Raw genomic sequence first — 15,966 nt, forward strand, 5'->3', positions numbered from 1 at the left:
CTAAAACCCTTTGAATTTGTGGAGTTATAATATTCTTTTGTGTGTTAAGGAGATGAGTGGTGGCGGTAGATAGTTCAGTGTCGGGGGATGGTTGCCTGAAAGACTACTCCATTATTAGAATCTTGTGACTTTCAGCCCCACCCCCAACATGCAGAGAAAGGGAGAGGGGCTAGAGATTGAGTTGTTAATGGCCAACAATTTCATCAATAATGCCTATGTAATGAAATCTCCATACAAACCCCTAATTGAAGGGCTTCTGGGAGCTTCCAGGTTGCGGAACACATCAAGGTGCTGGAACAGTGGCACACTCAGAAAGGGCATGGAAGCTCCATACCTCTCCTTCCAGGCCTTACCCTATGCATCTCTTCCATTTGGCTGTTCCTGAGTCGTATCTGTTACAATAAACCAGTAATATCAAGTAAACTTCTGGGAGAAGTTAAAGATGGCAGCATAGGAAGACCCTGAACTCACCTCCTCCCATTAACACAACAAATGTGCAGCTACATAAGGAGACGTTTTCCTCGGAAAAGGACCTGAGAACTAGATGAACAACACCTTGGCAACAAAAGATAAAAGAGACACATGGAGAGGGGTAGGAGAGGCAGAGACATGGTTTTACTTGGGACACCAGCCCAGGAGCAGTTACCCACAGTTAGCAGGGATTCCAAAAATATAGAACTCTTCCTCAAGGAGTGAAGGTATTGAGCACTACATGAGGTACCCCAACCCTTGGGTCTGGCACAGGAAAGGTGAACCCCCAAAACATCTGATTTAGCAAATAAATGGGAATTAAATCCAGGAGAACCACAGAACCAAAGGGAAGGGAGTAGCCACTATTCAAGGGGTCACATACAGACCCACTCACCCTGAGATCCAGTGCAAAAGGAATGGTTTGGAAAGCACCTACACCATAAGCAAGGGAGACCCACTTACTAATCTTAAAGTAGCTGCCAGAGAGACATGAGCCAGCTGGAACATTCTCTGGGGACAGAAGCACTGGCAAGCTTTGCAATAACATTCTAACTTGCTTATGACAGAGCTGATGAATGACATTTTTGGTGTCCTCCCTCTAGCCTGTTAGCACCAGGACGGATGCTCTACCTACGCCATGCCACAACCTGGTCAGGTGAGCACCCTACACCCCCACTTACCACACACACCAGCCACACTACAATGGGGCTGGACGAGCACCCTGCACCCAGCCCACCCTATGCAGCAGCTGAGCCAGGCAAGCACAACACACCCTGCCCTCCCTGCAGAGCAGCCACAGCTCTGCCACAGCCATCAGGTGCATGCACCCCACACGAGTGCCATCCCTTGAGTGCCTAGCACTGAGAGCCAGGGGAAATGGCACTTCTGGGCCTCATGGGTCATCTCCTACACAAGACCGCTCTTTCGAAATTGGAAGAGTAGCTGTTTCGCCCAATACATGAAGACAAACATAGGCAAATGAGGCAAAAAAATACGTTCCAAACTAAAGAACAAAACATATCTCCAGAGAAAGGCCTTAATGAAACAGAGATAAGCAACTTACACAACAGTTAGAAGTAATGCTGTAGAGATGGCTCACCGAACTCAGGAGAAGAAAGAACACAATGAGGACATCAACAAAGAGATAGAGGGAATTCCCTGGCAGTCCAGTGGTTAGGACTTGGTACTTTTACTGCCAAGGCCCGGGTTCAATCCCTGGTCAGGGAACTAAAATCCCACAAACCATGCAGCCAAAAAAAACCCAAAACCAAACCAAAACAAACCAAAAACAAAGAGATAGAAAATATAAGAAAGTACCAAACAGAAGTTATAACTGAATGGAAAAAATACTTGAGGGGTTCAAAATCAGATTGGATGAAGTAGAAGAATGAATCAGTGAGCTGAGACAAAGCAATGGAAATCACCCAGACAGAGCAGCAAAATGAAAAAAGAATTTAAAAAACTGAAGATACCTTAAGGGACCTCTGGAACAACATCAAGGTGAATAACATTTGCATTATAGAGGTCCCAGAGGAGACGAGAGAAAGAAAGGGCCAGAACAATTATTTTAAGAAATAATGGCTGGGGCTTCCCTGGTGGTGCAGTGGTTAAGAATCCGCCTGCCAATGCAGGGGACATGGGTTCGATCCCTGGTCCGGGAAGATCCCACATGCCGTGGAGCAACTAAGCCTGTGAGCCACAACTACTGAGCCTGCGTGCCACAACTACTGACGCCCACGTGCCTAGAGCCCATGCTCTGCAACAAGAGAAGCCCGCGCACCACAACAAAGAGTAGCTCCCACTCGACACAACTAGAGAAAGCCCGCACACAGCAACGAAGACCCAACACAGCCAAAAAATAAACAAATACAATAAATAAATTTTTTTAAAAAATAAAAGAAATAATGGCTGAAAACTTCTCTATCTGGGAAAGGAAGCAGGCATACAAGTTGAGGAAACCCAGAGAGTTCCAAATAAGATGAACCCAAAGAGAACCACAGTGACACACATTATAATTAAAATGATAAAATTTAAGGGTAAAGAGAGAATTTTAAAAGTATAAAGAAATAAACAACCTATTACATACAAGGGAAACCCCATGAAGCTATAAGCAGATTTTTCAGCAGAAATTTTAAAGGCCACAGGGAGTAACATGACTTATTCAAGTGCTAAAAGGAAAAAAAAAAATTCCAATCAAGAATTCTCTAGCCATCAAGGTTATCATTCAGAACTCAGCAAGAGTGGAGTTCATCACCACTACATCAGCCATACAAGAAATGCTAAAGTGACTTCTGTAAGCTGAAAATAAAAGACACTAATTAATAATAAGAAAACATACAAAAGGGAAAAGGTAAATATATAGTAAAGGTAGTGGATAAATCACTTACAAAGCAAGTATGAAGGTTAAAAGACAAAATAGTAAACTTAAAAATACAATACTTAGTTAAGGAAAGCATAATATTAAAACATGGAAAAGGTGTTATCAAAAATATAAAAGATGACAGAGGAGTAAAACTTTAAAACTTTCGAAAAAGTTACTATCAACTTAAAACAGATTACTGTATACTTAAGATGCTGTATGTGAACCTCACAGTAACCACACACACACACACACACACACACACACACACAAACACACACACACAAACTTACAGTAAACATACAAAAGAAAAAGAGAAAGGAATCTAAATAGAACATGAAAAAAAGCCAGCAAACAAGAGAGAAAGAGAAGAAGAACAGAGAGGAGCTACAAAAACAGCCAGAAAACCACTAACAAAATGGCAGTAAGTAAATACCAATCAATAATTAATTTAAATGCAAATGGACTAAATTCACAAATCAAAAATCACACACAGTGGCTGAATGGATAAAAAGACCCACCTACATGCTGCCTACGAGAGACTCAATTCAAAAGTAAGAATACACACAGACTGTATGTGAAGGGATAGAAAAATATATTCCATGCAAATGGAAATGGAAAGAGGTGGTGTAGCTATATTCATATCAGACAAAATAGACTTTAAAACAAAGACTTATAAAAGACAAGGGCACTACATAATGATAAAGGGTTCAATCCACCAAGAAGACATAACATTTATAGATATATATGTACCCAACATAGGAGCATGAAAAATATATAAAGCAAATACTAACGGACCTAAGGGGGAAAAAGTGAAAGCAATACAACAATAGTAGGGGACTTTAACACCCCACTTACAGCAATGGACATATGATCTAGACAGAAAATTCAGCGAGGAAACACTGGTCTTAAATGACACATTATATCAGATGGAGTTAATAGATATATAGAGAATACACCATCCAGAAGCAGCAGAATACTCATTCTCCTCAGGTGTACATGTAACATTCTCTCTCACATGCACAGATCACATGTTAAGCCACAAAACAAGTATCAATAAATTCAAAAAAAACTGAAATCATATCAAGTATCTTTTCTGACCACAATGGTATGAAACTAGACATCAATTACAAGAAGAAAACTGAAAAAAAAAAAACCCATAAAAACATGGAGATTAAACAAAATGCTACTGAACAGCCAATGGGTCATTGAAGAAATCAAAGGAGAAATCAAAAAATACCTAGGACAAATGAAAACACAAATAAAATGTACCAAAATCTATGGGATGAAGCAAAAGCAGTCATAAGAGGGAAGTTCATAGCAATACAGGCCTGTCTAAAGACATAAAAAAAAATCTCAAATAATCTAATTTTACACCTAAAGGAACTGGGGGAAAAAAACCCAGAAAAAACCCAAAGTTAGTAAAAGGAAGGAAATACTAAATATAAAAAAATGAATAAATAAAACTGAGATTAAAAATCCAATAGAAGAGCTCAATGAAACCAAGAGCTGGTTCTTTGAGAAGATTAAAAAAAAAAAAAAATCAATAAGCCTCTAGCTAGACTAACCAAGGAAAAAAGAGGACTCAAAAACATAAAATCAGAAATGAAAGAGGTAAGTTAAAACTGATACCACAGAAATACAAAGGATCATAAGAGAACATTAGGAACACATATACACCAACAAACTGGACAACCTAGAAGAAAGAGATAAATTTCCAGAAATATACAATATATACAATCTACCAAGACTGAAAATTTTAAAAAAAGAAAATCTGACTAGACTGATCACTAGTAACAAAATTGAATCAGTAATCAAAAAAACTCCCAATAAACAAATATATAGAACTAAATCGACTGACTGGTGAATTATTCCAAATATTCAAAGAACAGTTAATGCCTATTTTTCTAAAACTCTTCCAAAAAACTGAAGAGGAGGAAATGCTTCCAAACACTTTTAATGAAGCCAGTATTACCCTGATACAGAACCAGACAAGGACAGGAAGGAAGGAAGGAAGGAAGAAAGGAAGGAATGGAAGGAGGGAGGGAGGTTCGGAGGGAGTGAGGAAGGGAGGGAGAGAGAGAGAAAGAAAGAGAGGGAGGGAGGGAGGAAGAAAAAAAAAATTACAGGCCAATATCCATGATTAACACAGATGTAAAATTCTCAATAGAATATTAGCAAACTGAATTCAACAATCCATTAAAAGGATCATACACCATGAACAAGTGGAATTTATCCCGGGAATGCAAGGATGGTTCAACATCTGCAAATCAAACAATGTGACACGCCACATTAACAAAATAAAGGACAAAAATCATATAATCATCTCAATAAATGCAGAAAAAGCATTTGATATTATTCAACATCCATTTATTATAAAAATTCTCAACAAGTATGCACAGAAGAATGTACCTCAACATAATAAAGGCAACATATGACAAACCCACATCATACAATTCAACGGTGAAAAGCTGAAAGCTTTTCCTCTAACAGGAACAAGACAAGGATGCCCACTCTCACCATTTCTATTCAACACAGCATTGGAAATCCTAGCCACAGCAATCAGACAAGAAAAAGAAATAAAAGGACTCAAAATTGGAAAGAAGTGAAACTGGCACTATTTGCAGAAGTGCAAATATATATATAGAAAACCGTATATATAGAAAACTCTAAAGACTCCCATCAAAAAACTAATAAATGAATTAAGCTAAGTCGCAGGATACAAAATCAATACACAGAAATCCATGGCATTTCTATACACTAATAGAGAACTATCAGAAAGAAAAATTAAGAAAACAATCCCATTTACCACTGCATCAAAAGAATACCTAGGAATAAATTTAACCAAGGAGGTGAAAGACCTGTACACTAAAAACTATAAGACACTGATGAAAGAAACTGAAGAAGATACTAATAAATAAAAAGCTATTCAGTGCTCATGGACTGTAAGAATTAGTATTGTTAAAATATCCATACTACCCAAAGCAATCTACAGATTCAATGCAATCCCTATCAAATTTCCAATGGCATATTTCACAGAACCGGAACAAATAATTCTAAGATTTGTATGGAACAACAAAAGATCTAGAACACCCAAAACAATCTTGAAAAAAACAAAGCTGGCATATACCCTGAGAAAACCATAATTCATTAAGAGTCAGGTACCACAATGCTCATTGCAGCTCTATTTACAATAGCCAGGACACGGAAGCAACCTAAGTGTCCATCAACAGATGAATGGATAAAGAAGATGTGAAACGTATATACAATGGAATATTACTCAGCCATAAAAGGAAATGAAATTGAGTTATTTGTAGTGAGGTGGATGGACCTAGAGACTGTCATACGGAGTGAAGTAAGTCAGAAAGAGAAAAACAAATACCGTATGTTAACACATATATATGGAATCTAAAGAAAAAAAATGGTTCTGAAGAAACTAGGGGCAGGACAGGAATAAGGACACAGACGTAGAGAATGGACTTGAGGACATGAGGAGGGGGAAGGGTAAGCTGCGACAAAGTGAGAGAGTAGCACTGACATATATACACTACCAAATGTAAAACAGATAGCTAGTGGGAAGCAGCCGCATAACACAGGGAGATCAGCTCGGTGCTTTGTGACCACCTAGAGGGGTGGGATAGGGAGGGTGGGAGGGAGGGAGATGCAAGAGGGAAGAGATATGGGAACATATGTATATGTATAACTGATTCACTTTGTTATAAAGCAGAAACTAATACACCATTGTAAAGCAATTATACCCCAATAAACATGTTTAAAAAAAATCTCATTATAAGGACATATCACAATTGTTTATCCATTCATCACTTGATGGGCATTTGGACTGTTTCCTTCGCTAATATGACTAAGGCTACTATGAAAGTTCATGTACAAGGTTTTGTATTTACATGTGTTTCAATTCTTTGGGGCATGTATCTAGGAATAGAATTGCTGAACTGAATGGTTGTTTGTCAAAGCAGTTGTACCATTTTACATTCCCACCAGCAATGCACAAGAGTTCCAATCTTTCTACATTCTTGCAAACACTTATTACTTTTAATTATATTCACCTTAGTGGGTGAGAAGTGGTATCTCATTGTCATTTTGACTTGTATTTCCCTAAAGACTAATGATGTTGAGCACCTTTTCATGTGCTTATTGGTTATTTATATATCTTATTTGGAGAAATTTCTATTGAAATCAGTTGTCAATTTTTTAGTTAGGTTATTTGTGTTTTTATTGTTGAGTTATATTCTTTATATATTTCGGGACAATAGACCCTTATCAGATATACAACTTGCAAATATTTTCTCCCATTCTGTGAAATGTCCCTTCAATTTCTTGACAGTGTTATTTGGAAGCACAAAAGTTTTTAATTTTGATGAAACCTAATTTATCTTTTATCGTTGGTGCTTGTGATTTGGTGATTGTGATATATTTAAGAAACTACTGCCCAAACCAAGGTCAAAAAAGTTTACACCTATGTTTCCTTCTATGAGTATCAGTTTTAGCTCTTACATTTAAGTCTATGATCTGTTTTGAGTTAATTTTTTATATGGTGTGAGGTAGAATCCAACTTCATTCTTTTGCCTTCATTTTCAAAAAATATTCTCTGGGTATAGAATCATAGATGACAAGTTTCCTTCTCTCAGCAGTTTTAAGATGCCATTTTCTATTATCTTCAACTTCCATCATTTCTGTTAAAAGGTGAATTGTCTTCTCATTGCTTATTGGAAGTTACATGTCCCTTTCCTCTACTATTAAAATTGTACCTTTATCTATGGTTTTCAGAAGTTTTACAATTATGTGGCTGGATGTATTATGTGCCTAGATGTTTTTATCCTGTCATGGAGTCAACAGAATTCTTGAATCTATGTATGGATTTATGTTTTTAGTTAGCTCTGAAAAATTCTCTGCCATCATTCTCTTCAAATGTTGTTTTTGTCCCATTTTCTCTCTTTTATCTCCTTCTGGAAATATAAATACATACATGTTAATTTTTTTTACTATGTCTAATATGAATCCTAACTTATTTTTAAACTTTCCTTCCATTTCTTTTCCTCTCCATGCTTCAACCTAGATATTTCCTACTGACCTATTTTCCAGTTCACCAATCTTCTCTTCAGTTTGCTGTGAAACCTATCAAGTTTTAATTTAAATCACTGTATGTTTCATTTCTACTACACTGATTACCTTAATCCAATCTGGGGTTGATTTGATTAGAATTGAGTTGAGTTTTGTGAGGGCTGGCCTATTTCCATTTGTCCTTACACCAAATGGTGTAGACTTTCAGGAGTTCCAATTAACTACCTGAGATATTTAACAGAGCCCTCCTTTTTATTGAGAACTGAACTCCAATTTTAGTTTCCCTTACCTGTGAGATTTCTGAAAGTTCTCTTTAACTTCTCTGCCTCTAGACAACTGCCTCCAAGAGAAAGGTAAAGCTGAATGTTGGGGGTTCACCTCTCAAAACACCTATTTCTGTGACTCTTAGCCCCTTGAGTCCTTAATGATTTCATAGCTCTTATGCCTTCAAATAGATGAATTTATATTTTAATCAAGGTTTTCTAGTTGTTTTCAGCAGAAGATTTGGTATGATATAAACAAGTGCGTTAGAATCAGAAGTTTTATGCAAATTGTTTAGTATGTCAAATTTCTCAAAATATTCCACTGAATTTTTATTGGCATTCCACAAAACTTATAGATTAATTTAGGGAGAACTGACATCTTCAGAAATTTTTTTTTCCATATTTGAACATGGTATATCTGTTTTTCAGGTCTTCTTATCATACATTTTAATAAGAGTTTTAGAATTTTCTCCATGTAGATCTTGTGCATTACTTGTCAGATTAAATTCTAGAAACTTGATTTTCTTTTATTATGGTGAATGGTATCTTATATCATCTCTTCTAGCTAATTATTTTGAGTACAAAGGAATTCTGATTTTCAGAAAACAATCTTTTATTTAAGAAATACTAAATTATCTTATTAATACATATAGTTTGTCTATTTCCCCTACAGATTTTTATATAGGTGATCTCTAAACATTTACGGATTTATCTCTTCTCTTCCAATCCCATTAACTCATTTCTATTTATTTTCTTAATGCACTGGCCAGGAACTCCAGTAACATAAAAAACACTGTTAACCATCTTTACCTTATTCCTGATCTTAAATGGAATGCATGTAAAGTTTTTCCATTAATGTTTGCTTTAGGTTTCTGGGCACATATCCTTCATCAAATTAAAGACATTCTCTTTTATTATTTCTTAACAGATGTATATTAAATTTATGCTTTTTCTGAAATGGAACAAATCATGTACCCAACTATTTTTAAATATATTAACTTTTTTAAAGAACTAATTTTGGGTTTTGATAATATCTACTCTCTAAGAGATTTCTGGCCTTATTATTTCCTTCCTTTTTGTTTACTCTATAGCTCTTTTTCCAACTTCTGAATTAATATTTGTCTCATTAGTTACTGTATTAGTTTGCTAGGGCTGCTGTACTGAAGTATCACCGACTGGGTGGCTCAAACAACAGAAATTTATTTGTTCTCACAGTTCTGTAGACTATAAGTCCAAGATCAAGGTATCAGCAGGGTTGGTTCCTTCTGAGAGTCGTGAAGGAAGGTTCTGTTCCAGGCCTCTCTCTCTGGCTGGAGATGGACAACTTCTCCCCTATGTCTTTACATCACCTTCCCTCTGTCCATGCCTATGTCCAAATTTCCCTTCTTATAAAGACACCAATTATATTAGATTAGGGCCCACCCTACTGACCTCATTTTAATTTAACTCCGTAAAGACACTATTTCCAAATTACTGTCACAGTTTGAAGTACTGGAGGATAGGACTTCAGTATATCCTTTTTTCTTGAGGGCATGGGGAAGGAGACACAGTTCAGTCCATACCAATTACCAAAGTCTCTTACTTCCTGGTAAATATATTATAAGTTATAAATCTCACTTTAAGTATCTCACAAACTTTGAAGTGCAGCATTTCCATTAATATCTAATTATTTTATAATTCCTCTTATGATCTATGCTTGTAAGTGTGCAAACATTTGGGTCATTTTTAGCTATCTGACTGATATTTATTGTATTTTATTCAGGTCAGAGATTATGGTCTGCATAATGATGATTTTTTGGAAGTTACTGAAGCACCCTTTGTGGCTAGAACATGTAAATTTTAAGAAGGATCTGTATGTGCTAGAAAAAAATGTGTAATTCTCTGCTGGATGGAGAATTCTATATATATCTATTAGGTTCAGCATGACAATCATGTCATTAAAATATTTTATATCTTGTCCAAGTGGCAACATGGTGGACTCGGGTTCCAGACACCAGATACTGAGATTAGACATGGCAACTGCAGGTTTAGGGTCTCCACAACTTCAGTAAATCCAGGATCCAGATGCCAAAGTGTGGTGGGCCCTAGCCATCATTTTCTGCCTGATGGTGCTGCCTAGTATCCCAAGCAGACCCTATTTTGCACCCCTGCAGATGAACTGTTCAGCCTCCATAATGGTGATATGAACTGAATGGGCTTTTTAAGCATTTCCTGGATAGATCCAAGCTGCCTCAGGTTGCTAAGAAAATGGATATGCCAAAAACATTTTGCGACCAAGGAATGGTGGCTAAACTGTCTAAACATTAAAAAAGACATTGCCAACAGTCCTGTGCTTCTTCCTGGGCATTTGGGGCCATAAAAACCATTTCTGATCAGATCCGTATTGACACCAGTAGGAATGCCCCCACAGAGATGCCTGCTGAAAACGTGCTCATCTACTGCGAAGTATGGGGATGGCTGCATGGGGGCTTTCCCTCTGGAGCCTGGAATTTCTGGACCAAGAAAGGTCTCTGGTGGTCTCTATGATGCCCATGTAGGCTGTAGGTCCTATTCTATCCCACAATGTGAGCACCATTTCAATGGCTCTCAGCTACCAGGAGATGGAGGTGAAGAGACACTCCCAAGTGCAGCAAGACCTGTGAGCCTGGCTATACTCCTTCCTACAAAGATAACGAGCACTACAGCTGCAGTTTCTACTATGTCCCTTAAGATCACAGCCGATATTTACAAGAATGGCCCAGTAGAGGGAACCTTCCCTGTGTATGCCAACTTCCTGCATGTCACAAATGAAATGAAGGGAGGCCACACCATCTGCATCCTGGACTGGAGAGTACAGAATGCCACCCCCTAATGGCTGGATGTCAACTCTAGAAAACTGAGCACAGTGACAATTTCTTCTTCAAATTCTCTAAGGAAAGGACTACGGTGGAATCAAATCAGAGATAGTGGACAGATTCTCATGTACTGATCAATACCAGAAAAAAAGTTAAGCCTACTGTGGCCTATCCAGCCTGCCCTGCACAAACTGTTTTTGTTTTTGCTTTTAATATGGCAGGTTGGGTTAAGGTGGACATGAGGGTGGAAATTCCTTTTATTTTTTCAGTTCAGATAGGACTGAAGAGTGTAGACGGTGGCTATGACAAGACTAGACTAGGCCAAACCTGTGTATACGATTTGAATTGATCCTTTCTGGGTTAAAAAGAGCTCTCTTACACAGAAAATAACTCCAGACCCTGGCTACATCTCAGCCTCATCAGTGGACTGATCCTTACTGCTGACGAGGCAGAGCGCCCTTTAAATTTCCTAATAAGGACTTTCACAGAGACTAGTTCTACAAAGTGTCTGCTGCTCCAAAGCCTGCTACAACCAACCTCCAAACCTTCCCCAACCAATATCTCCAAGGGGCAAAACTGAGTGAGAACGTGACGGGTTTAAATGAAAAACTGAATTCCTAACAAGGATTTAAATTCCCACATATATTCACTACCTCTTCACAAGTAGTTATTTTTGAGGTTTGGAGTAAGTTAAGAGGAGAAATGGTAGACAGCCCTTTAAATGAGGAAAGCCACTTTTTCCTTTGGTCCCTAAATCTGTTGAATTTCCAGTGTTGCATACCCTCTCTGTTCTTTTCTGTAGCATGATTTTTTTTTTTTTATCAGAAGCTTTATTTGCAATGAACCTGGGCTGATCATAGTATGAACAATTCTAACACTGGCAAGAACTGTTGTGCTAGTTGCAGAGTATAAATCCCAACAGAAATAGCTTAAAACAAAACTAGGTGGTCCCCACTAGGTACAGATTTAACTGACCTCTAATTCCCTTGGTGAAACTAGTTTGGGAGAAACCAGTTTTTATCAATTTTTAAAATCACTGCTCTACCAAATGTTTTAACACAGAATGGAATAATTATGCCATTAAAAAGTTCCACCTTCAAAAAATAAACACTTCTAAGTCTCGATTTTTTTCATCTGCTTAACTTGCCAATTTCGGAGGAGAGTTAAAAGCTCTATCTTCAACTGTTGAAAGTTCTTGTATTCCCCTATGCAAATTCTATCAGTTGTTACTTCATATATTTTAAAGCTAATTTGTTAGATGAACATGTATTCCACGATTACTATAGCTTCTTTCATTAATTTATAACACTTGTAATTGATTAGAACACAGATAAAGAAAATAAAACAAAGGTAGAGTTAAACACAATTATAAACTGAACAAAATAGAACTGAAACTGAGATGAAGAAATAGAACATTGGAGCAACGCTGAAACCCCCCATGTGCCCCACCTGACCACAACTTCCACCTTCCCGCTAGAGATAACCCTTACCCTGACTTTTGTGATAAAATCAAATCATATGCATTTTTTCCTTATGTTGCCTCCTTCACTCAACATACAGTTAGATTTTAGAAACAAAATTATTCTAGCCTCATAAAATGAGTTGGGCAGTGGTCCCTCTTTCTGTTATCTGAGAAAGTTTAAATTTAGAATTGCTTCTTCCTTAAATGATTCACAGAACATGCAAATTAGTACATCCCAACCTGGAAGAATTTTTTCATGATTTTTAAAATAGATGATACACTTACATGTTTCAGAAGTCAAAACAAAATAAAAAGGTTTCCACTTAGAAGTGTCACTCACACTCTGCATGTACCCCATTCCCTCTTGTCCCTTTAAAATGTCATTTTATGAAAATACAAGTAAGAATCATAATATTTCTACCTCTTTTTAACAAAAGATAGCGTACTATATATCAGGTTGGCCAAAAAGTTCACTGGGGATGTTAGAGAAAAACCCCAACAAACTTTCTGACCAACCCAATATATTCCCCTGCATCTGATTTTTTCACTTTACAATGTATCCTGGAGATTCCTCCACAGAAGTACACTGAACTATTTTTTTATGGCAGCTACACAGCATTAGACAGACCATAACTTAGTCAATACATTGATGGGTACTTGTGTTGCATTTTTTTAATATTTATTTATTTATTTTGGCTGCACCGGGTCTTAGACGCGGCACACAGGATCTTAGTTGCAGCATGCAGGATCTAGCTCCCCAACCAGGGATCGAACCCAGGCCCCCTGCATTCGGAGCACGCAGTCTTACTCACTGGACCACCAGGGAAGTCCCTATTTTATTTTTTATACTTGAACATTTGATACATTTGTACTTTCTCCTAATATATGGTATGAATTTTAATTGGATCCACAAATGGACTTTTCCAATTGGCTACCCAGTTGTCTCAAAGATCTAAGTTTCTACCTTGAGAAGCTAGAAGAACATGAATAAATTAAATCCGAGGAAGTATTGATAGAAGGAAGGAAATAACAAACATTTTAAAACTGCTTAACTTTTTAAAAAAAATTTTAAGTAAAAATAAGACAAAAATATAGACAATTCACAAAGCCAAAGTAGGTCTGTTCAATAATTAACAACACTGAAAAACCTCTACATGACTGATCAAGAGAAATAAAACATAAATTATAAATATGCACAATGAAAGAGAATATCACCTTGTATTCCACAGACATAAAAAAAATAAAAGAGGGCTTCTCTGGTGGCGCAGTGGTTGAGAGTCCGCCTGCCGACGCAGGGGACACGGGTTCGTGCCCCGGTCCGGGAGGATCCCACATGCCGCGGAGCGGCTAGGCACGTGAGCCATGGCCACTGAGCCTGTGCGTCTGGAGCCTGTGCTCCGCAATGGGAGAGGCCACAACAGTGAGAGGCCCGCGTACAGCAAAAAAAACAAACAAACAACAACAACAAAAAAAACACAGAGATATTATGAAAACCCTTATACATTTGAAAACTTAAATGAAATACACAAATTCCATGAAACAGAAAACTTACTGAAGCTGACAAAAGATGAAATAGAAAATCTTAATAGCTCTATAACCACTAAGAAGTTAAATTAGTAGGATTAAATGCCCCACAAGGAAAAACTCAAGTCCAGATGGGATCACTGCTAAATTTTATCAAGCATTTAAGGAAATAAATAAATAAATAAAAATAAATATTCACAATTTTTTCTGAAAAAGAGTAAACACTCCCCAATTCATTTTATAAGTCCAGCATAACCCTGATGTCAATATTTGACACAGACATGATAAAAAAAGAAAATTGTAGGTCAACATTCCCCATGAATATACATATGAAAACAGTTAAAATATTAAGGAACTGAATAGAGCCATATCTCAAAAGGATAGTAAGTCATGACCAAATGGAGTTTATCCCAGGGATTAGTTTAATATTTGAAAATCAATCTATATAAAACCAAAGGCATAATTCATGAAAGAAATAATTGACATATCTGATAAAGACATATCTGATAAAGGACTGTTACCTAAAATACACGAAAAAAATAACTCTTAAAATTCAACAATAAGAAAACAAACCAGGAGAGGAGGAAGATGGCAGAAGAGTAAGACGCGGAGATCACCTTCCGCTCCACAGATACATCAGAAATACATCTACATGTGAAACAACTCCTACAGAACACCTACTGAACGAGGGCAGAAGACCTCAGACCTCCCAAACGGCAAGAAACTCCCCACGTACCTGGGTAGGGCAAAACAAAAAACAGAGACAAAAGAATAGGGACGGGACCTGCACCAGTGGGAAGGAGCTGTGAAGCAGGAAAGCTTTCCACACACTAGGAAGCCCCTTCACTGGTGGAGACTGCGGGTGGCGGAGGCGGAAAGCTTCGGAGCCGCGGAGGAGAGCACAGCAACAGGGGTGCAGAGGGCAAAGCGGAGAGATTCCCGCACAAAGGATCGGGGCCGACCGGCACTCACCAGGCCGAGAGGCTTGTCTGCTAACCTGCCGGGGCGGGCGGGGCTGGGAGCTGAGGCTCGGGAGCACGGGGAGAGGACTGGGGTTGGCGGTGTGAACACAGCCTGCAGGGGGTTAGCGCACCACGGCTAGCCGGGAGGGAGTCCGGGGAAAAGTCTGGACCTGCCGAAGAGTCAAGAGACTTTTTCTTCCTTCTTTGCTTCCTGGTGCACGAGGGAGAGGATTAAGAGCGCTGCTTAAAAGGAGCTCCAGAGACAGGCGCGAGCCGCGGCTAACAGCGCAGACCCCAGAGACGGGCATGAGACGCTAAGGCTGCTGCTGCCGCCACCAAGAACCCTGTGTGCGAGCACAGGTCACTATCCACACCCCACTTCCAGGGAGCCTGTGCAGCCTGCCACTGCCAGGGTCCCGGGATCCAGGGACAACTTCCCCAAGAGAACGTACGGCGCACCTCAGGCTGGTGCAATGTCATGCTGGCCTCTGCCACCGCAGGCCCGCCCCGCACTCCGTGCCCCTCCCTCCCCCCGGCCTGAGTGAGCCAGAGCCCCCGCATCAGCGGCTGCTTTAACCTCGTCCTGTCTGAGTGAAGAACAGACGCCCTCCGGCGACCTACACGCAGAGGCGGGGCCAAATCCAAAACAGAGCCCCGGAAGCTGTCCGAACAGAGAAAGGGAAATCTCTCCCAGCAGCCTCAGGAGCAGCGGATTAAATCTCCACAATCACCTTGATGTACCTGCATCTGTGGAATACATGAATAGACAACGAATCATCCCAAATTGAGGAGGTGGACTTTGAGAGCAAGATTTATTATTTCTTACCCTTTTCCTCTTTTTGTGACTGTGTATGTGTATGCTTCTGTGTGAGATTTTGTCTGAATAGCTTTCCTTTCACCATTTATGCTAGGGTTCTATCCGTCCGTTTTTGGAGGGGGTTTTTTGTTTTTGTTTTTGTTTTTTTTTTACTTTTAAAGAAATTTTTCTCTTAACAATTATTTTTTATTT

The 15,966-nt window shown here is 38.6% G+C and overlaps 1 protein-coding gene, 1 non-coding gene and 1 pseudogene across 17 annotated transcripts in view; 2 read left to right on the forward strand and 1 right to left on the reverse strand.

Moving 5' to 3' along the window:
• CDC42BPA (CDC42 binding protein kinase alpha) overlaps positions 1–15,966 on the reverse strand; it is a 326,271-nt gene that overhangs the window by 231,810 nt on the left and 78,495 nt on the right. The gene's annotated exons all lie outside the window — the stretch shown is intronic.
• LOC117308479 (cathepsin B-like) lies at positions 1,109–11,165 on the forward strand (annotated as a pseudogene).
• On the forward strand, positions 1,627–1,698 carry TRNAK-UUU (transfer RNA lysine (anticodon UUU)). The gene has a single exon. It is a non-coding gene; the product is annotated as a tRNA-Lys (tRNA).

Source organism: Tursiops truncatus, chromosome 1 (genome assembly GCF_011762595.2).
Source record: "Tursiops truncatus isolate mTurTru1 chromosome 1, mTurTru1.mat.Y, whole genome shotgun sequence".
Classification (NCBI taxonomy): domain Eukaryota; kingdom Metazoa; phylum Chordata; class Mammalia; order Artiodactyla; family Delphinidae; genus Tursiops; species Tursiops truncatus.